Source organism: Myodes glareolus, chromosome 4 (assembly GCF_982192425.1).
Source record: "Myodes glareolus chromosome 4, mMyoGla1.1, whole genome shotgun sequence".
Classification (NCBI taxonomy): Eukaryota; Metazoa; Chordata; class Mammalia; order Rodentia; family Cricetidae; genus Myodes; species Myodes glareolus.
Window position 1 is genome coordinate 9647686 of NC_142029.1, and position 21485 is coordinate 9669170.

Sequence of the window (21485 nt, forward strand, 5' to 3'; positions counted from 1 at the left end):
TCCCAAAAGTTGTCTTTTGTGGCATCAACCAGAAAATTATCTAACGCAGGGAGATAGTTGAATGGGGGAGAAAGAAATGGGGCAAGGAAACGGAACAGGATGACAAGCCTGCAATGAGGAAGAGTCCAGAAGGCGAGGGATGGAGGAGGGACACTGGCGAGTGTGAGGGGGACAGGGGCTAGCATCCATTCCTAGTTTCTTCTGACTGTCATGGCTGTCATCTCTTCCTCAAGCCACCTCTCCCAGAACTGGCCCGCACATCCTACCTCCAGCAGGTGGGTGGAGTCCCTTCAAGCGCCACGTCTTACCCATTTTGTTCGCACATGTCCTGACCTTCTGGATGGAGTGGAGCTCTCTGAACAGAGGTTCTGCCCACTCCTCACTGTGTCCTTTGTGTCCACCCAGAGGTGACAACTACAGACATGTTGTTCCAGCCCAGAAAGAGGCGGTGACAGTGAAAGAACATCTTTCCATCGCAGCCCCAGTTCTTCACCGACCCTAACCTGTGTCTGTACGTGAGACTTCCCAGAGGCTGTTTTCCAGCTGTGCAGACCTACATTTGCCCTTGAGACTGGCTCAGTCAGTGCAGTATGATAGAAATGATGCAGGCCACAGATGAGCAATAGTTACATGTGTCTACGGATAACTTTTCTTCTTCACCTCCTTTTTCCTCCTCTCCCTCCACTCCCCCTCCGCCCTCCTCCTCCACAGGCAGAGCTTTTCATTGTTACTGCAGGCTCCCAAATAACCATGCAGAGACTTAACATTAATTATACATGCTCACCAATAGCTTAGGCTTGTTACTAACTAGCTCTTATAACTTAACCCAAATGTCTTATCTACACTCTGCCATGTGGTACTTTTTGCCAGCACAGCATGTTCATCTTGCTTCTTTCTGCTGGCAACTCCCTTGATTCCACCCCTCTTCTCAGCATCCTCTCAGTTTGGCTCTCCTGCCTAACCTCTTTTTGTCTAGCTACTGACCCATCTTTATTAATCCAATCAGAAGGTGTCTTGGAAAAGACGCATCTTCATAGTGTACAAGAAGATTATTCCATAACTCTGTGTGTGTGTGTGTGTGTGTGTGTGTGTGTGAAAGAGAGAGAGAGAGAGAGAGAGAGAGAGAGAGAGAGAGAGAGAGAGAGAAGGGCTCATGTAGCCCAGGCTGGTCTCAAACTCTATGTATAGCTGAGGTTGACCTTGAATTTCTGATCACCCCTGCCTCACCCATCAAGTGCTGAGATTATGGCTGTTTTCCCCAGACCTAGTTTATGAGCTGCTGGGATGCAATCTAGGGCTTCCTGCATGCTAAACAAGCACTCTACCAACTGAGCTACAACCACGCCCCATCCTTTACTCTCTTTAATGCGTCTTTTCTAGGAGACAAAATATGGCTCATGCTCTAAGTGTTTTTAATGCATAGAATGGCTTGCTCATCTGACAGTACTGGGGATTAAACCTTGGGAATTCCAAGAAAATGCTTTACCTCAGTGCAAACTCATTTTTCTGCTTTCTAATTTTCTATTATAACAATACACTCCAGTAATTCATTACTGTTGCGAATTAAGCTGTCTATTGTTTTGTATTGATACATGCATACACACACAATGGAAAAATAATTTCTGTGCCTGCCTCCCACAAACATGGGTGAAACTTCTCTCAACTTCAAATTTACCAAAAAAATTTTAAACAACAAAAAGAAACAGCCCCACCCCTACCCCCATACCTTTCTATAGTCTACTCTGCTAAGCCCTGGCTGGCACCCTGCATCCCCCAGTTGTGTATAGCTTTTTGTCAGTCCAGTAGGATAGAAAGATAGAAATGGCGTTTGATTGGTATTTCAAAGTTTACTTCTCATTTCAAGAGGCTCAAGCCTCTTTCTTTTCATGGATCCTTCTGATTACCTTTGAGAACTGGCTGTGTCTCAGGTGATTTTTCTGCTGAACTGTTGGTGTGTGCATACATATATGTGTGTGCATGCATGTGCATGTGTGTGTGTTTATGTGCACTGTGTACGTGTGTGTGTTTATGTGCACTGTGTACGTGTGTGTGTTTATGTGCATGTGTGTGTGTTTATGTGATGTGTACACATATGCATGCTGCATGTGGAGACCAGAGGTGGAAGTCACAGTCTTTTTCAATCACTCTCTACTTTATTTTGGTCTGTCTATGTAGCCCTGGCTGTCCTAGAACTAGCTCTGTAGATCCAACTGCCTCTGCCTCCCAGAGTTTCTGTTTCATGTCAAGAGCCATGAAAGGGGGCAGAATAATAATAATAATAATAATTTATAAACTTTCTTTGCCTTTTCTCATATCTGTTTCTGTCTTTATTGTAGCTTTCTTTAAATATATATGTCTATATATATCTAATAGATAACGCTGAAGTTTCCCCTAAGAAACATTAAATTTTCCTGCAGTAATCTTTGAAGTTTCCAGGATGAAGATGGTGCCCCACAACATCGACTCCACCTGGTTAATATAACGTCATGATGTTGATAGCGCTACTATTAGACCTGTTTTTTGATATCAGCTGCACAAGACAGTTCCAAATGGTGCACATCTTTGACGACACTCTGGCCGGACCTCCTCAAAACACTCAGAGACTATTTGCAATTTTCCCAGACCAAATATTGATCTTGGAATTTTACCATAATTTACTTTCACAGGACCCCCTAAGAAGAACATCACCCCCATGACAGCTGGAAGCAATTTTAGAGGACGATGTCCCCTCTCCCAGCAGAGTTTGCCCTCAGGTTTAGGGACATCATTTAGGGGTTGGCTATAATTGGTATAGGGTTGAGGGATGGGGGAGGTATTTTATAGGCTCAGGCATATTCTTGAAAAAAAAAGGAATAATTGGTGATGGGATAATAGATTGGTATTTGTGAATTATTGTTTTTAGAAAATTATATTGGTATCGATTCTTGTATATTGATACAAAGTTAAATTATATTGAATATTGTATGTGCGTATGCTTCTACCTCTGTTTAAAACATTTTTTATGTATTGATATATATTTACCATATTGCAATGTACATTTCTACCTCTGATTAAGATACTTAATATTATTTATGTAATGATATACATTGTTTACATTTGGAGGTCATTGCCCTCATTTATTGCACAGTTGTTTATTCTCTTAGTCTTCAAGTTAGATAGGTATCGAGAATTATAAATCAATAGTCATATATGTTTGTCATATATTTAGGCTAATCAGGTTCTTTAGATACATCGAGATTATATTTAGTATAGATAGTATAATCTTCAACCTCTTCAAAGAGCTGTAGAAAATGGCCTTTAATCTAACCTAGAGTTCTATGGTAGTGAGACACAATCACTCCTGGCAACACCACTCTACTCCCGAGAGAATGTTGAGCACCAAAGACGCTCCAATTGGAGCTTGTCTTCTTCTTGGCAGAACCGGCCTTTGGGCAAAGAAAAGCCCATACCTCGACCACTGACAGAGATACAGAGTATCTGCAAATGGATAAAAACAGGATTGTCTTATCCTGCCAAGACAGGGTAAGAGTTCTAAAAAGTTTCTTGTCTTTGAAAATGGCATGTCAGTTATGTTAGGCCTTAGCCAAAATTGGTTGCCTCAACATTGCAAATGAGACTTTGGGTGATTGCCCAGGTAGTCAGTTGTCTCTGTCATTTGTTGCACATTTTGGAAGTTTCTCGTTGGTACTTCCTGGTTGCTCAAGTAATATTACTTCCCTTCTCAGATTTTTGATGGAGTTGAAGATTAGGTAATTGTAGTTACCCTCCTCATGATTTAGCTAAACTTAATTTCAATATGTTATTTAGACTCCTTGAAATAGAATGCTTAGTTAAACTTTTGTTATTTGTTTCTTGCTTAATATTGTTACTTGTAATTTTATATTTAGTATCTGTTCCTATTGTATATAGTTATATTGGGTTTGGTTCAATTTTGTTTAGACAAAAGGGGGAGATGATGGGGAAGTTTAGCCAATCACATTTGGCTAGGGTGTGACCACCTGGGGCCAAGGAAGAAGAACCTGGGAATCCAGGTGCCTGCCCCTTGTTTTGTCTCTCGGCTGCGCATGGTGCTCGCTGCACCCCAGTCGTGTGAGTTTCTCTGTTTTCCAATTATTATATTCCTTTGTTGGGTCACAACTGCAGACTGAAACTTCCCTCTCCCCAGAATTCTCATTGTCCCACCTATACTTCATGCCTGGCTACTGGCCAATCAACGTCTATTTAAAATGGAAGTGACGGGGAACAGACCATTGTCCCACAGCAGACCAGGCTGGCCTTGATCTCAGAGAGGAGTGCATCACCACCACCCCAGTGTAGCATGATCTTATGAAGGCATTTTCTCAACTGTGGCTCCCTTCTCACCAATGACTCCAGTTTCTGTCAAGTTGACATAAATGTAGCTAGAACAGCACTATTTTTATTTTTTTAAAAAAAATACTTTCACTTATTTTTTATCCCTTTTATTTCTTACTCTTCTTTTTTAAATTAACTTCTGTTTTATGTGCATTGGTGTTTTGCCGTGGGTGGTGGGTGCCCTGGAACTGGAGTTACAAACAGTTGTGAACTGTCATGTGGGTATTGGGAATTGAACCTGGGTCCTCTGGAGGAGCAGTCAGTGCTCTTAACCACTGAGCCATCTCTCAAGCCCCCCCACAGCACTGTTTTAAAACATTTTTACAACCTCAAAAGAGATACCCTTTAGCTATCCATTCATCAGTTGCAGCAATATCTATAAAAAAATGTAACTGGAATTATTTTTTTTTTGGACAGGGTCTCACCATGTAGCCATAGTTGGCCTAAAACTTGCTATCGAGACCAGGCTGGTCTCACAGAGATCTTCCTGCCTCTGCCTCCTGAGTGCTGAATTGAAAGTCATACACCATACAACCAGCAACACTGAATTTTCCCCCCAGTGGTATTGGGATTTGAACATGGTACCTGGTGCATACTAGACTAATACTACCACTGAGTTAACTCTCTAAGCCTCCTTCCTCCCCCCCACCCCCAACTTTTTTCAACTTATTTTCTGAGATGGACTGGCGAGATGGCTCAGAGGTTAAGAGCACTGACTGCTCTTCCAGTGTTCCTGAGTCCAGTTCCCGGCAACCACATGGTGGCTCACAACTATCTGTAATGAGATCTGGTGCCCTCTTCTGCATACATACAGACAGAACACTGTATACCTAATAAAAATAAATAAATCTTTAAAAAAATTTAGTCTTTGTGTGTTAAGCAACTGTGTCTGGAATTTATCAAAACTAACTATCCAAGTAGGGTGTGGTACATTCCAGTAATCCCAGCATTCGGAGAAACTGAGGCAGAAGGATCACTGCCAATTTGAGGGCGACCTGGGCTACATGGGCTAGATACTGTCTCAAAATTAAAGTACAACTGAGGATGTAGTTCATGTGGTAGAGTGTTCACTTGGCATCGTGAAGCCCTGAATTCATTCCCCACAACAGGTGGTGTACGCCTGTGATCCCAGCAAGGCAGACAGAAACTCAAGGTCAAGGTGAAAGACTGCTTGTGGGTAAGGACACTTGCTGACCTGAGTTTCATTCCCAGAACCCACCTAGTCCCCAAAGTTGTTCTCTGACCTCCACAGGCATGTTGTGACATGCATACATGAACACATACACACGATGTATAAATAAAAGTTTATCCTTGACGATATAGCAAGTTCGGGGCCAGCCTGGGCCGTGACCCTGGCTCAAACATAAACTAAAATAAAACACCTGACTAAATAGCTCTTGGAGAAGAGTCCACACGCCCTTTACTAAGGAACCAGAGCGTGAGGGTCACTTTTCTACCTTCCCACCCTGACCTCTGTTGGTGAATGGGTGCTTGGAATTCAGTTGACAAAGGTGCCTGCGCTTCCAAGAAAATACAGCTGGGGCAGCTTGCCAAAGACATGCTAGGGATTTTTAATTTTTCATTTATTTTCAGTATCAAGTTCACAAATGTGCTCTGTGGGGCACGGCTACTACATTTAGCAGTGTTTACCCCAAACAACTGCCTCGCTCCTGCCAACAGATGACACACAGTAAGAACAAACATCTTAGGCAGACATCCCAGTTTGTCTCTCTGTCTCTTTAAATAAACCGCAGCCTGATCTTATCGCCACTAAGGAAAGGATTGCTGCTACAGACTGTCAATCCACTCCCCTCCCTCCTTATCTGTTGCCAGAATTGTCTCTAGGGCTGGGAGTGGGGCCGGGGTGTGTGGGACACAATAAGCATTGGCCTTCCTCTTCCTGGGGGAGTTTATCAGGTTAACTATGGGGGCTGAGGGCTGTGCCCTGATCACTCTTAGGCAACCTTGCTAGGTCAGCACCCAGAGTGAATGATGGCTCCCCCTGGTTGTGCGAATGGAACCCCTTCCCTAGTTCTTCCCAGCCCAGATACTTTAGGCCTCCCTGAGACCCTGAGGTTGTGTACAGTGAGGGCAGAATTACACACAACTGGTTGGGAGGAACGTCTGAATCCTCAAGTGAGAGCCCCGTGACCCTCTCTGCCACTTCCTTTTGTGAGGGAATGTAAACTCGGCGAACCCAGTTGGGACGATCCTTTGTAAGCACAGCTGAACTCATGAAGGCGACAGCTGGTTCAGCTGGGAGAACAGTGTGCAACACCAGCTCTCCGTACGTTTTCCCTGTATATATGGCTGTGTGCTGCATACATGTATAGTATCCTTGGAACCCAGAAAAGGGCATCAGCTCCCTGGAACTGGAGTTACAGACAGTTGTGAACTGCCATGTGGGTGCTGGGATTGGACCTGGATCCTCTGGAAGAGCAGTCATTGCTCTTAACCACCGAGCCATCTATCTAGATCCTCTGAAGATTTTTTTTCCCATGCACTGGCCTCTTGTCTTTTGTTTGTTTGCTTGCTTGCTCTGAGCATGTGTGCATGTGTGCATGCATGTGCGTGCGTGTGTGTGTGTGTGTGTGTCCTCTGACCTCTCACTGGGATCTTAAAGCAATAGCTACAGTAACTATCTCACAGATTGGAGCACCTCCCTTTCCTAAGGGGGTGGTTTCTGTCCCTGTATCACTTAAAACCCTGTGTTCCACCATCAAGGATGACATTGTAGCATGGCCAGCACCACAGCTGTCAAAGATGACGTCATAGCATGGCCAGCACCATAGCTGAAGGTGATTCACAGAAGGAGAGGAATCAGGAAGGTAAATGTCACGTGTGTGATGGTTAATCTCAACTATCAACTTGATGAGATTAAAATTACTTGAAGATGGAACTCTATGGTATCCCCCCGCTTATGCTGAGGTGAGAAGGTCTACCTACTGTGGGTAACAGCATTCCCTGGACTAGGATCCTGGACTGTATGAAGGGAGAGAGGGAGGTGCGTACAAACATTCCTCACCCTCTGCCTCCAGACTGAATGTAGCCAGTCACCCAACCCTGTCAGACTGGAACCTCCATATGTAAGCCAAAAGAAACCGTTTCTACCTTAAGGTATTGTGTCTGGGAAAGGAACTAAGACAGCATGCGTCCTCTTATTTGTGGTGTCTAGATTTCCCACAGATGTATAAATTATGATTTTATCCATACATAATTTTATGCATCTGTGCATATATATATGATTTTATGCATCTGTGCATATATATTATTTTATGCATCTGTGCATATATATATGATTTTATGCATCTGTGCATACACACACACACACACAGGACACAAGAGTAGAAGTAAAACTGCCTAGGAGGGCAGAGAAGACTAATGAGGGAGAGAAGACAAGATAAGGAGGCAGGGGACGGCGGAGTGCTCAGCAGACAATATACACATGAGTGAAAGCTTAAAGAAGACAAGCCCTCCGAAGAAAAACAGCCATGCAGGGAAACCTAGTTTTGTACTGATCTGGGAATCTGTGTTTTAAAAGACACCAGTTTCTATATGCTTACTTATAAATGCACATACACATAAAATATTTAAAAAACATTTAAAATATACCTTGCTGGGTGGTGGTGGTGCACATCTTTAATCCCAGCACTCAGGAAGCAAAGCTAGGTGGATCTCTGTGAGTTTGAGGCCAGCCTGGTCTACAGAGTGAGTTCCAGGTCAAACTCCAAAGCTTCAGAGAAACCTTGTCTCAAAAAAATTAAAACAACAACAACAATAATAATAATAATAAAATATACCCTGCCAGATATTGTGGCACACATATTTAATCCCAGCACTTGGAAGGCAGAAGTAGTGAATCACTAGGGGTTGAGGCTAGCCTGATCTATATATTATGATCATGATCTGGGTCAGCCAGAGCTACATGGTGAGATCCTAACTCAAAAAACTTAAATTTTAAAACATGTATATAGGGGCTGGAGAGATTTCTCATTGGTTAAAAGCACTGGCTGCTCTTCCAGAGGATCTGAGTTCAATTTCCAGTACCCACATGATGGTTCACAAATGTCTTAACACCAATACCAGGGAGTCCAGTACCCTCTCTGGCTTCTGTGGGCACTATTGTTCTTTTTTAAAAATAATACCATGGTGGGATGTCCGGACAGCTCGCAGAGCAGCTGCACGTGGCAGCGCCATGCGGCCGGAGAGTCAGGGTCCCCGGGCGAGCGGCAGAGTCAGGTGGCTGGATGCGGTGGACGGCAGAGTAAATGGACATAAGGCTATACATAAAGCTAGACATTTATTACTTAAAGAAAGGAAAACATAGACAAACATAGAGAGAACAAAGACACACACACACAAGAAGAGAAGATGGCTGCGGGGGAGGTCCAAAAAGGCTGGGGTGGGCGTGGTTAGTTCTTAAAGTGTCCCAAAGTAATAACATTCCCGGATCCTTTTTATAATAAAAAGTAGAAGGTTAGACATTTCAGATTGAAGGAATTGGGGCGGCGAATTCTCAAGACTGCTTCCGGCTGATTTGTGGGCGTCGTCTTTGGGGGGTGTGGGGGTGAGGGAGATCCGAGAGAAGCTGGGTGCTGGTCACATCCTGGCATAATTGGTCTCTGCTCCCGACAGGACAGGTGTCTGTGGCATGGAAATGTCTGGTGTCCCTTGAACCTGGATAGGGTATTGGCAGAACAGAGGACAAAGTTAAATTGAGAAAAAAAATTTTAGGACCAGGGAATTGAGGGGTTTGTATCTGACCTGTTTATGATGGGTTCTTTAAATTTGGCTCCCTGGAACTTATAAGAAAAACAGAAGTTTTAGACATATATTAAGAACTCCTTGGGTTTATAAAAATAGAAATTATAATGAAAAGTATTTTTATTTGGTGAGACAACCTGGCAAAACCTCTTAGCTATCAGACTGTCAGAGATCTTTGAGAAGGATAAGATTTTACTTGAGTTACTGATTAAAAAATGACAGAGAATTTACTTGGTTGGCATCTAGAGTTACTCTTTGGTCCTCCCTGGTCGCTGAAGGTTGCATTTGACCTTTGTTGTTTAATGTAGAGCCTGCCAGGCTTTTGAAGACCCCGTGGACTAGGAAATCTTTAGGAAGACAGGCCTACCTTGACCCTGGGCAGCTAGACTGTCAATTCCAGTGATTTTGTCCACGTTTGGAGGTCTCCAGCTTAGGTAATAGGCAGTTTTTGCCCAATGGTCAGTGCTTGGCAGTCGAAGCAAACTGCAGATGGACGTTGGTCTTCTGTCTTCTCGGAGGAAACAGAGTGCTTGCTAGGAGCCAACCTGTCTCTTTTTGTTATGAAAAGTTTTTTTAAATAATTAAACATTTAAATATCGCATTCCCCAGATCTCTGAGCAGTTGAGGGCTGATTATTAGGTGTAGCTGTAGTATAGAATCTGTCTGGAAGATTGGGTTTGAGTTTAACTGTATTGACTCTTAACAGGTAAGATCCATATTTGTAAAAAGACAGACAGAAAGAAAAAAAACTGTTTGTAACATTAAGATTAGTGGCAGAACTGACAATGGTAGAAAACAGCTTAAAAGTACACACCAGTTTATGATTCTGTAGTCTGAAACGAGATGAAATGAACAATTATTATATATAAAGACTGAACAGGAATTAGGCAGAATGCATGCTCCCTGATGGGCCCTATCAGAAAGCATGTCAGTACGCAAAACACCTGTAATCAGAGTTAATGAGAACACCGAAGAGGGGGAGAGGAAAGGCAGGACATACATAAGAATGAGAAAGCTTGGTCACGTGATCTGGCTCTCAGTAAATCTAGCGATAAAGTCACCTGACCCCAATGAACATGGCGGCGGCCACGTGTTGTGGCTTGAATGGAAAGACCGCAAGAATTTTAAAAGCCAGGGGCCGCCTGGTTGTTATCCAGAGTCTGAATCATGAAAAACTCATATAAACAGACAATTTAAGGCATATTTAGGCTGGTACGACTTGCTTTTCCAGGTTAAGACTGTGAAAATCCCGCAAAAACCATGGCATCTCGAACCTATGGGGAACGGCTCCCCGTTTAGGTGAGATGCAAATGATCATCCGAAAACATGTGCCCAGGCGTCCGAGGTGCCCATGTGGGATGGTATCGGCTGAACCGGATCAGCCAATTACGTCCGTGAGAAAGATAGACGGAAGAAAAGACTGAAATAAAGAGGAAGAAGCCTGGGAACCCTGGGTTCCCAGTTGCGGGAATGGTGGGAGCTGGCCAGGCCAGCTGTCCCAGTCACGGGCTTAACAGAGGACGCAAGCCGTAATGGACGCCAGCAACGGGGCGGAGAAGTACCCCCCGAGCCCAGAAACACCAGGAGGACCGGTCAATCCCGGGTTAAAAAGGCTCAGATAAGCTGGCTGGAGTGAGGAAACTTACAATTAGAAGCCGGTGTTATTTGTAGAAAGGAGTCCAGGCAGTTGGTGGTGTTGAGGAAGGCCCTCGGTCCGATTCAATCCTGGAAGTTGGTGGTCAGAGTCCTGGACGAAAGGTAAAGCTGGAACTCTGGCCCTTGGTGGGTGAATGTCTCCAGTTCCAGCACCAATATTGTTCTTTTTTAAAAATAATACCCGGACAGCTTGCGGAGCAGCTGCAAGTGGCAGCGCCATGCAGCCGGGGAGTCAGGATACCCGGGGAGTCAGGATCCCCGGGCAAGCGGCAGAGTCAGGCAGCTGGATGCAGTGGACGGCAGAGTAAATGGACATAAGGCTATACATAAAGCTAGACATTTATTACTTAAAGAAAGGAAAACATAGACAAACATAAAGAGAACAAAGACACACACACACATGCACGCACCCACACACACACACACACACACACACACACAAGAAGAGAAGATGGCTGCGGAGGGAGGTCCAAAAAGGCTGGGGTGGACGTGGTTAGTTCTTAAAGTGTCCCAAAGTAATAACAGGCACTACATGCAACTAGTACGTGCACATACATTCAGATGAAACAGTCATATATGTGAAATAATTTAAAAATCACAAAGAAAGTGAACTGAAGGGGACAGACTTGTTTTCTGCATCCTGTCATACTGGCCCACACCACACTCTCTGGTTATGGTCTCTACGGCACCTCTAAAGCTGTGTGTCCCTAACTCAAGAGCCAGTGACCACAGAGAATCAAAAGCCTAGAGGTCACTGAAATCCACACCAGGGAGGGTGCTCCAGGTGTCCGGTAACCTCTCGGATTCCCCTAGCAGCGGGTGGCTGGCTGGGCTGCTCACTTATCTGCTTCTCTCCTGTGGGGCCAAAGAGCCGAGCTTTATTTTCCAGACACCAAGTGTTAATTCTCCTGAGTCTTGAATCTGGGGCCTACTCCTAGTACCCAAAGCGGCATTTTCAAACCTGTGCAGTCTGAGAAAGGCTGCTCTGTGTGAAAGCAAAGTCCCTTGGTTGCCTGGCAGCTCACAGTTCTGGGGGGGGGAGAGGAGTAATGGGTGACAAGGTGTGACCAATGGCAGCCAGCCAGCTCTTCTCATTGGTAGGCATCACGGCCCAGCTGTGTGTACCTGTGGCCATGTGTACGTCTGTCTGTGCGCCTGAGGGGGCAAAAGTTAATGACAGTTGCCTTCCCCTACCTCTCTGTGCCTTATTTTTCATTCAATTTATTGTTATTATTGCATGTGTTTGTGCTGTGTTGTGTGAGCCCAGAGGACAGTGTTTAGGAGCTGGTTCTCTCCTTCCACGGCGGGTTTCAGGGTTCTCTCCTTCCACGGCGGGCTTTAGGGTTCTCTCCTTCCGCAGCGGGCTTTAGGGTTCTCTCCTTCCGCGGCGGGCTTCATGGTTTGAACTCAAGCTGTCAGACTTGTTTGGCAACTACTTCTACCTGCTGTGCCATCTTCCTGGCCTTATTTTTGGAGACAGGACCTCTCATTGAACCAGGCTTTCACTGATTGGCTAGACGGGCTGCCCAGTGAGCACTTGCCTCTCTGTGCTAGGCACGCAGGCACAGCTGGCACCCTCCCCAACACCCTGGCATTCCAGACAGATGCTGGGGGCTTGAGCTCAGGCCCTTGTGCTGCACAGAAAACACTTTCCCTACACCCCCTGCTTTGAATTCCTGCTGGAGACTCTTCCGTGGCCCAGGATGTCCCTAGTTGGTGGGGTTTGCCTAGTGTGCATGAAGCCCCGAGTTCCATCCCCAGTACTGCTTAAACCCATATGTTCTGAAGTCGTCCCAGCAATTGGAAGAGGCCACAGGAGACCCAGCCTCAGAACAAACAAATAAATAATAAATACATTTGCTTAACTCGCAGGTCCTCTGCCTTCTGATGACACCCAAGTCTGACCCATGTGTGCTCACTCTTCCCTGTCTCAGGCCCTCCCTCACCTGCTCCTCTGCCCTCCCTTTTAATCGTTTTAAACCAGCTCCATTCTTCCAGGTCAGTGCTCTAAGAAACAATTCAGTCCCCTTGCCTAACACCCCTGCCTGCTAGGAGTGTGAGCTAGGAGTTCACACACCACGTCTATGATGTTTCCATAGACGCCTTCTGCTGCGTCTGTTTCCCTTTTAGAACAACTGAACTTAGCTTCTGGAAAAACCCTGTACATTCCTGAGCGGGTTCAGCTGACAAGGATTGGATGTGAACATGGTTTCCTTCAATCTCATCAACTGCGCCTGCCAAAGAGTACATTCTTGGGGGTTCAGTGGTTTCTATCAAAGCACTTTCTTAGACAACAGGCTCTCTCTCTCTCTCTCTCTCTCTCTCTCTCTCTCTCTCTCTCTGTATGTGTGTGTGTGGAGGGGTGTCTTTGTTCTTTTGACCAATCTAGGTTTCTGTGTCAGCCTGACCATCTATCTGTCTGTCTTTTCCCTCTCTTCAATTTGCTATGCCAACCCGATTCAATGCCCTGTTCTTACACCTCCTTTAAAAAAGAAAAAACAAAACAAACAAAAAAAACAAAAAACAAAAAAAACCCAGAGTTTCAGATAGCCCAGACTGGCCTGGAAATCACTATTTGCTCAAAGGTACTGGGATTACAGGACGAAGCATGATACCCAGTTTAAAGGGTAATGTTGCAGAATATTTGTTTACACTGTGGAGATGTGTCTTTGCAAGGCGCCTTCTGATTGGCTTGATAAAGAGTTAAATGGCCAATAGCTAGGCAGGAAGAAGTTAGGTGGGGCTTCTGAGGACAGAGAGGATTCTGGGAAGAAAGGCAGAATTGCCAGCCAGATGTGAGGGAGAGTAGGACATGCAGAACAGAGATAAGGTAATAAGGCACACAGTAGAACATAGACTAAAAATAAAGGTTAATTAAGTTAAAAGAGCTTCTTGGGAAAAAGCCTAAGTTAAAGTCAAGCTTAATAATAAGTTCCTGCGTCATTTTTGTGGGCTGGTAGTGCCGATGAGAAAGTACTCCCTACAGGGTATATACACACACACACACATTTTTAAAAGATTTTATTTATTTATTTTCATTTTGTGTATATGAATGTCTAGAATCTAGAGCCACTGCAGAGCAGTCAGTGCCTTTAACTGCTGAGACATCTCCCCAATATATAAATATTGGTTTTTCCAGACACAGGGCTCTGTGTAGCCCTGGCTATCCTGGAACTCACTAGATAGATCAAGTTGGCCTCAAACTCCCAGTGAGCCACCTGCCTCTGCTTCTGTTTAATTGTACTGCAATTAAACCACAATATGTTACCACACTGACAGCATATATTTTAAACATTTCTTTGATTTGTTTTATGGGTGTGAGCACTTTGCCTGTAAGTACACATGTGTGCTATGTGTGCACCTAGCGTTAGAGGAGCCAGAAGAGGAGTCAGTCCCCTGGAACCAAAGTCATGAACGGTTGTGAGCTACTATGTGGGTGATGGGAATTGAACCCTGGTCCTCAGCAAGAGCAACAACTGCTCTTACCTTCTGAGTCATCTCTCCAGCCCCTTAAAAGATGTATTTTTAAAGTACTCAATAAACATGACCAAATTCATACCAGTTAAATACAACCGGCTTCCAGTTCATATACCTAACATGGAACTATGCTGGAAAAATAACATTTTGCCTAATTAATAAGCAAAAGTGGCTTTTATAAAAACAGGGTCTCTCTACATAGAGCTGGCTGTCCTAAAGCTTGCCCTGCAGACAAGGCTGACCTTGAACTCAGAAATCTACCTGTTTTTGCCTCCTGAGTCCTGAGATTAAAGGCATGCACCACTGTGCCCAGCTTGATATTTTATTTTGGATTTAATTGCCAGTGAGGTGGAGTTCAGAGCTAATAGTAGTTCTAAGTCCCATTTCTAAATGGAAGACTTTCTTACCTGTAAAAAATGAGAGCCTTGAAAGGAATTGCTCATCAAATTAAAAGCACAAGTCATTAGAGCCAAGCACCGCAGAATGCCTGCAGTTACTGAATCCATAACTAAAGCATGGAAGACGTAAAGCCCATAACCTTCCTACGGAGTTACTCTGAGCTAAGGTTGTGGTTGGGCTTCAGACAGCAGAGTCCCCAAAGCCCGAATGATCCGCTTGAGCTACCTGCATCTGGTACCGGGCACCTCGCGGAAACTGCTCCAGAGTTCTTCAGTTAGGGAGCTGGAATCAGAAGCTCAGAGCGTCTGCCTTCCTCCTGTGTGGGATTAAAAGGCAGGAGACAGAGTGGCCCAGGACTGCTGTGTAGACAGAAGGTTGATTGCTTTTTATGTGTGTCTTTTGCTCTCTTTGACTTTATAGGTATTTTTAATTAGTTTTTTTCATATGTATGGGTGTTATGCCTGCATGTATGTCTCTGTACCATGTGCCCAGTACCTATGAAGGCCAGAAGAGGGCGTCAGATTCCCAGAACTGGAGTTAGGAGAGTTGTGAGCTACCACATGGGTGCCATAGTCACTTCTTCCTCTGGAAGAAAAGCCAGGGCTCTTCACCATCCTTCCAGCCCATTTCTTCATTTTTAAGACAGGATCTCTTGTTGTAGACCAGGCTGGCCCAAAACTTATGAACCTCAGGCTGGCCTCAAACTCAAAACAATTCTCCTGCCTCACTCAGCCTTCTCAGTATTGTAATTAAAGGTGTATTCTATCACAACTGGTCCAAAAATATTTTCAAAACATGTAACTGTCAAAAAATTATACCCAATATATATAAAGACCTCCTACAATCCGATAACAACAAAAAATAAAACAGACCAAGTTACAAATAAGTAAAGATTTGAAACACATTTCTCTAAAGATGTATGAAGGGCCAGTAAACACATGAGAACACGCATAACACAGCAAAGCAATAGAGAAACACCAATTAAAACTATATTAAAAAGCCACAGTGTGTCCATTAGAAAGGGTTTGTCCTTTTTCTTTAACCCCATATGAATGGGTGAGGTGACCCATGCCTGTAACCACAGCACTTGGGAGGGTGAGGCAGGAGGCCAGGCATGAGTTTGCGGCCAGCCTGGGCTACACAGTGAGTTCCAGACCAGACTGGCAGTATGAGATCCTGTTTCCAAAGTTCAAAACAGGGCCAGTGAAATGGCTCAGTGGGAAAAAAAACAAAAACAAAAAAACTTGCTGCCAAGCCTGATGATCTGAGTTCAGCCCCCAGAAACTACAAGCAGAAGGAGGAAACCTACTCCCACAGATTGTCCTCTGACCCTTCACAAGTGCGCCAGGGCATGCATGCACCTACGTAAACATATCCATACACTCAGAAACAAACAGAATTAGAAACAAACATAAAAAAACCTTAGTAGCATATTGAAGATATGAAGAGACTGAAACTGCTGAACATTGCAAGCAGAACATACACGCCACAAGCCTCTGTGGAAAATGCTGTTGTGTTTCTCAACCAAGATAGAAAATAGCAGGGAGGGGACATGGCCTTAGATGGGAAAGGGAACAGTAGGACACATGTGACATGAAGTAGAGGGGACCACACAGAGATGAGGGAGGTGGAAAAAAGTGAGGATGGGGCTGGGGAGATGGTGAGAAAGAGTTGGGAAGAGAATTTATTGAAAGTAAAGAGTAAAAACTGTATCGAAACCTACCACTCTGTAAAATAATCTAAAAGTATATAACTTAACCTGACTTGGTGGTGCCAGGTAATACCTTTAATCCCCACACATGAAAGGCAGAAACAGGCAGGTCCTATGAGTTCTAGGCCAGCCAGGGCTACATGGTGAGACTTTGTTTGCATGCAAACAAACAAACTATATGTGTGTGTGTGTGCATGTGTGTGTTATGTGTGTATATTACATAATATATGTATATGTATACTACACACACACACACACACACTTTTTTAGCAGCATTAAATAGAGGTACTCCACATGGGTGGATAATGCTGTTCCCAGAAGCCATGGGTTACTAGACAAAACTCTCAGTGCCAACTGTGTAACACCTCTCTATGAGTTGGTCAGGTAACTGCAGGGGTCCCCTAAATTAACACATGCTTTTGTTATTGCTCTTGGTTGCCTACCAGAACCAGGTGGTAAGACCCAACACCACGCACTTTGGCTGCAAGGCACAGAGAAACCAAGACACACCTGTCTTGGAGATCTTCTCCCTGCTGGTTAGTTCTCACAGTGCCAGAATATGGGAATTGCTACCCTGAGTTATATTTCCCTGCCCCCATTTGAGGTGCTTATCTGCAAAGAACCTTAACTTCCCTCTGCTCCTGGAGTTGGATGAGGAAGTTTGAGTGCACGTGATTATTCCTTGATCCCTGCTGGGGTCAGGTGACAGTCCCTACTGCGGACAGGTGAAGGTGGAGTGCATGTGATCAGTCCTTGACCCCTACTGGGGTCAGGTAAGAGTTCCTCCTTGGGTCAGGTGACAGTCCCTTCGCAGCCCCCTCCCCATTTGGTGCCATGGTATAAAAGCTAGCCCCAGCAGAACAATAAACGAGCTGCTGTTTCACCTCAACCTCGTGCTCTGTGGATTTCATTCAACCTGGACACCCTCCGCCGAGACTCGTGGTTCCAGACCGTGCTGGCGCGGTACCAGAAGATGTTATGCAGGCACCTGGGGGATAACACACTATCAGCGGGTCTTCCTCATCGGTGGAACTGTCAGGCGAGATGTGCCTACTGATGCAATAATACCATGAATGCTATAGAGGTAACCAACCATGTTCTTTTCTTCTATTTATTTATTATTTAATGTTTTATTTGTTTTGAGAAAAGGTTTCTCACCAAGAGGTGGTTGTGCACACCTTTAATCCCAGGACTCAGGAGGCAGAGACATGCAGATCTGTCTATGAGTTTGAGGCCAGCCTGGTCTACAAGTGAGTTCCAGGACAGCTAAGGCTACACAGAGAAATCCTCTCTCGAAAAACAAGAAAGAGGGAGAGAGAGAGGGAGAGACAAAGACAGAGACAGAGAGAGAGAGAGAGAGAGAGAGAGAGAGAGAGAGAGAGAGAGAGAGAGAGAGGAACGAAGGAACGAAGGAAAGAGTTTCTCTGAAAGCCCTGGCTGTACTGGAACTCACTCTGTAGACCAGAGCCCAGGCTGGCCTCAAACTCAGAGATTGTCTGCCCCTGCCTCCTGAGTGCCGGGATCAAAGATCATGAGTCACCATGCCAGGTTTCTTCTTTTTGTTTTTACTAATCGAGTTTTATTTTCATTTTATGTGTATGAATGTTTATCTTTGTTATCACATGCATGTAGTACCTGTGGAGGCCAGAAGAGGGCATTGTATTCCCCTAGGACTAAAATTACAGACTGGTGAGTCAACATGTGAGTGCTGTGAACTGAAGGTGGTTCCTCTGGAAGACCAGCCAGGCTCTTATTTATGGCAACATCTCTCTAGCGCCCCCCTTTTTTTTTCTTCAGAGAAAAAAACAATTATGAAGGCTAGGCAAGGGGACACATGCCTTTAATACCAGTCCTCAAGAGGCAGAGACAGGTGGATCTCTGTGAGTTTGAGGCTACCCTGATCTACATAGTAAGCTCTAGAACAGCCAGGGATAGATACATAGAGAAATCCTGTCAATAATAATAATAATAATAAATAATTCCCAGCTCTCAAGATGTGGAGGCAGGAAGAACTGGAGTTCAAGATCATGCTTGGCTACTGAGCAAGTCTGAATACAGCCTGGGCTACAGGAGATCAGTCTTAAGAACGAATCAAAATAAGTTAACCAAAACACGAGACTAGAATTAGGAAAGCTAGAATGTAAGCGGGGTGGGACAGTGGCCTGCAAGTCAGCGTGGCTCTGTCTGCTCAGTGCTCCTTGACCCTTTTTTCCCTCAGCCCCTGTTCCTCCCACTCCCGTCTTGTGACTCTCTGTGACCTCTGCAGCCGATCCCAGGCTTCCCTAGGAAAGTGGGTGTTCTTATTCAGGAGAGGCTGACAGGCTCGGCTCCTCTTGTTACAATGGTGCAATTAGCTGGAGGAGCAGGCACAAACCGGAAGGCCACGGGAGAGGGGCAGGCAGCCTCAGATGCTGGCAGCTCTCTCACATCTGCCTACACATCCCGGGTCACCTAGCAGGTTTTCCTTTGTTTCTAAAGCACTCACAGGCTAATTTCTCCTCCAGAGTCACAGGTTTAGGGCTTGGGAATGAGCAGGGCTTTTGCTTTAGACAACTTGTACCCCATCTTCCCTCTCCCAGGCAGGGTTACCTGCTGCTTGCTGGCTGTGACCTCCTGGGAATGGCCAGCAGGTGTGGGCAGCCAGCTCGCCCAGGGAGTATCAGTTACCAGGCAGGGAAAAGAAAACAGGCTTTTCTTGTTCCTGGTTTTGAGTGTGCACTGTTGTTTGTCTTCTCCACAAATCTCAGAGACTGTGAGTTCGAAAAGACCTTGACAAAGATCTGACAGACCATAGTCCACAGTGGATGTGGACAGGTCTCAGTCTCATCGTGCCCAAGGGAATTCTGACCATCCAGGCAAACCACTGTCAACTGGGCAGTATCCTGAGCATAGGAAACCTCAAAGCCCACCCCTAGAATGACACACGTCCTCCAAGGCCATACCCACTCCAACAAAGCCACACCTCCTAATAGTGCCACTCCCTATGAGATTATGGGGGCCAATTACGTTCAAACTATCACATTCCACTCCCTGGTCCCCATAAGCTTATAACAGTATCACAATGCAAAATGCATTTAGTCTGACTTCAAAAGTACCCACAGTCTATCCTGGTCTCAATCTTTAAAAGTCCAAAGTTCAAAGTCTCTCCTGAGATTTATGCAAGCTGAAATTTATGCAAACTGAAATCCCCTATAAAATCAAAATAGAGAAGCAGATCACATACTTCCAACATATAACGGCACAGGTTATGCAGCACTATTCCAAAACACAGGGAAGGGAACATAGCAAAAAAAAATCCTGGACCAAAGCAAGACCAAAAATTCTGAATCTCTAAGTCTGATGTCCAAATGCTCTTCAGATCTCCAACTTCAGCTTTGTTGATTGTAACACATTTCTTTCTCCTAGGCTGGTTCCACTCCCTGTTAGCAGCTCTCCTCAGCAGCAGGTATCTCATGACTCTGGCATCTCTAACATCTCGGGGGCTCCAAGGCAATCCAGGCTTCAACTTTACAGCTTCACACAATGGTCTCTCTACCAGGCCTCCATTCAAGGACACCCCTGACACATACATTCCTGGCCTCGATCACTTTCTTTACGTACAGAGGCAAGTTCCATAACTGCAGGCAGAGTTTTCCTGTGCCAGCAGCTGTTCCCAAATAATCACTTAGATACTTGATATTAATTGTAAATGCTTGGTTGATAGCTCAGACTTGTTACTGGCTAACTCTTTTATTTTAAATTATCCCATATTTCTTATCTACCAATACTCTGCCATGTGGCTCATGGCTTGTTACCTCATTTTCTATACATCATGCTTCTTCTGACTCTGTCCTTCTTCATCCCAGTATCCTTAGTTATGCTGTCATTCCTATACTTCCTGTTTGACTACCAGCCAGTCAGCTTTTTATTAAACCAAGTTGAGTGACAAATCTTTACAGTGTACAAAAGGATTGCTCCACAGCATTTCCCCCTTTTTGTCTAACTAAAAAGGAAGGTTTTGGATATAAAGATGAATAATTTGCATTGGTATAAATCTTGATTTATTAATACAAATTTAAGGTCAATTTTGTTATATGTATATTTCTAATCTTGATTAAGTATTGTGATTGTATAGTTCATTTAAAAATGTAATATATAATTAGGAAATATTGGTTGTTTGTAACATGAGGGGCCTGCTTGTTGGGGTTTCTGTCCCGCCCAGTACCCCAACAAGCCAGCAAGTCCCAAGGAAAATCACACGGAGTCTATATTAGGTTATAAACTGATTGGCCCATTAGGTCAGGCTTCTTGTTAACTCTTATAACTTATGTTACCCCATTATTCTTATCTACGTTAGCCACATGGGCTCAGTACCTTTCTCAGTGTGACAGCTTACATGTTGCCTCTTCGGTGGTCTGGACAGGAATGGTTGAGGGACCTTCCTCCTCCATAGCCTTATTCTATTCTCATTGCCTCGCCTCTACTTCCTGTCTGGTTGACCCGCCTATACTGCCTGCCTGGCCAATCAGCGTTTTATTAAAATATGATTGACAGAATACAGACAATTCTCCCGCATCAGTTGTTAATGAATAATCATCGATAATAGTCAAGCTTGTAGTCATGTTAGTTAGATTTTCTAGATATACAGAGATATATTTCAGTTAGATAGGCATTCTTCATATCTTTCAAAGACTACAGAATATGGCATTTAAAATGTTTTAATAACTTAGGGTTTTTCATGACAATGAGACACATCTGCTTCTGGTAGCACTAAGCTACTTCAGAGGAAGATGGGCACCAAAGAGGCTCCTTATGGAGTTGGTTAGCCATTTGGGCAAGAAACTGCTCTTGCCTGAACTGTTGCATAAACTGGACATGAAGAACCTGAAGAGAGTGGACTGCTGAACTTGTCTAAAGGTGAGATGATCCTTTTGGGGTTCCTGATTCATGAAAGAGTCTGCGGGACGTTCTGCAGGATACAAAAGAAAGTGACTGAACTGTCTTTAAAATTTCCTGCTTCATGGAAATGTCTACTGGATACTATGGGTCTGTAGGCTGAAGATGGATGCCCCAATGGTATAGAAAAACTTTGGGTGACTGTCCAGGCAGTGAGATGTCTCTGTCATTTCTAGAGTTTTGGAAGTTG